The following is a 2,493-nucleotide window of genomic DNA, read 5'->3' as shown; positions in this document are numbered from 1 at the left end:
AGTTTTAGTGGCAAATGGTTAAGAAATTTACAGAGGTAGGAAAAACAACCAACCATTCCATAAATAGGGGTTGTTAACACAGTGAGGTTTCAGAGACAGGTATGGCTTCTCGTATTCCCCCAGCATTCCAGTGGAATTATGCAGCTTCGGCTGGTGCTGCCTGAATGAATGACAGTTCCACCACGTGGGAGAATCTTCCTTTGCCATTTTCAAGGTTTGTTTTTTTTTTTAATACCCTACTATTGGTATCAGGCAGGCTGTTCCAGAGACTGGCTACGTACTTCCCTCCTCACTAGGTGCAAATAACTAGTGCAAAACAAAATTAGCACCTTCCTGAGTGTTTACTTGGAGATGGGATGGAGTGAATGAGGTTCTGTTATCCACAGTCAGGCTTCGGCAGGCCTGAGCTCCAAGCAGTGGGAGGACCCCTCCGGCAAATAACTAGCTCACAAAGATTCAACATGGAAAAGTTTAAAGCACCTGGCCCTCAATCAATTAAAAACCAGAATTCTGTGACGTGTGTAATATTGCCCATAATTCTTTAGGTATATTACTATATTTCTAAATTCATTTGAAAAGATAATATTCTATGAGCTGGCTTTTCCATATTGCTGAAGTCACCCATAACAGCAAGTTATTATTATTATTAGAATGTGTTAATTTGTATATTATCATTCTGTGTACTATGCTTAGAGTATATTCAAATTTCTCACATTCCCAACCTCTTATACATTTACCATTTTAAATTCTTTTTTAAAAAACCACTATTCACATCCTATTATGACAATGTGTTCCTTTTAAGAGAATTTAGAATATAGTATTCACCTTTGAATGAAAAAAGCAGAGGAGTTAGGACACCTGGGTTGTGGGTCTACCACTAATTAGCTGTTGCAACGCAATGTATACTGGTATATAATATTCATTATTTTGCTTAGAAATAATAATGTATATGCTTAAAGGTGATTATTCAGATATTTAATTGGTTTTAGTCAGAACAAGCTTTCTCTTGATTCTCTTCATGTTAAAAGCAAATTATATTATTTTGGAATATAAATCATACATTTAAAAAGCTGTTCAGTTGTATTATTTTACAAATGAAAACATCCAAAACATGAGATTGTGTTTTTATGTATACTGGTTTATATTTTCTTTATATATGATGCTATAATTGTGCTTTCTACAGTCTAGATATAAACCACTTTATATTCAACTCCAATTACTCTTACCATATGAAGAAACTGTTAACAAGGACAGTTGTCTGTTTGTAAAATTAAGAAGTGATCAAATCTAGAGTATGAAAGCAAACCAGATCATGCCATACAACTGTGGTGGCCCAACACCCTCACCACCAGTAGCAGCACACACCATGCGTGAACACACACATGCAGGAACACACACACACACACACACACACATATACACACAAGCCTGAAATATTCCATCAGCTTTATGTAGCTCTCAAGACAGAGGCAAACCATGCCCATGAGGTCCTTCTCGATCTGGCATGCCACGGCACCTCGGCACTCGGCTTTAGCCAAGGACGCCCTTTCAGTCTCAACTGGTCATGCCCTCTCCTGCCACCACGCCTTAGAAGATAGATGTTCCCTCCCTTACTGAGCAGTTAACTTCCAAGAACCCTTCAGAACTTCTTTATAGGAGTTGTCTTTCACCTTCTGGATTAGATAAAATACTCCAACCATAGATTCTAAGAATCACACAGCTCACCATCCAGTTTGTATCCACTGTGTTTCATATTTGCTTGCGTGAACACTTGATTACACTGCCTGCCTCCCCATCCCCATTAAACTGTGGGCTTGGTGCAGGAGAGTCCTTATCGGTTTCTGCTCACCATTACATTGCTCCAATGCCCAGCACTGCGCCTTGGAGTAGTAGAAGCTTGATAAATATTTATAGAAAGAGAAAAACGAGTATGAGCTGTGTGTGAGAGCATGTAATGTTGGCCAGGTTTCAAGCCCATATATATGTGCAATTAAATATCGGAAGACATAATAGATGCTTTAATTTATCTGCTTGAAATATTGAAATCGAAAGATTTCAATGATTGAAGTGCTATTTGTTTCAGCCCTTGCTTTTGATTCCTTAGGGCACCTACTAATTTTCCAAAAGCTTTTGATGAAAATGTTTGCATTTTATTTAATTTTTATTTGTTTTCTTGTTGTCCTCAGGGAGCAGAATGCCTGTCTGACTCACCCTGACAGATCAGCTATGGCAGGTCTGCTGCTATGGAAAATTCTCCATCCCAAAGGCTGTGGTTCGCCTGCAGGAAGGCTCATGAGCAAATGCTGTCATTAGCAACCATGCAGCGAGAAAATATGTCAGGCATTGTTTCAGTGTACAGGTTTTCTTAGAAAACGAAGAATTTTCAGGATATTGAATACAGATCAAAATAACAACCTTCAATGTAAATCCTATGAGTTTCCTTTATCATGTTTATTTTCTTATTTTTCTTTCCCACTTTTAAAAAATGAATGC

This window comes from Pteropus vampyrus, unplaced genomic scaffold (genome assembly GCF_000151845.1).
Source record: "Pteropus vampyrus isolate Shadow unplaced genomic scaffold, Pvam_2.0 Scaffold33, whole genome shotgun sequence".
Classification (NCBI taxonomy): Eukaryota; Metazoa; Chordata; class Mammalia; order Chiroptera; family Pteropodidae; genus Pteropus; species Pteropus vampyrus.
The sequence above is the reverse complement of the archived record's forward strand: the minus strand, read 5'-3'. Positions refer to the sequence as shown.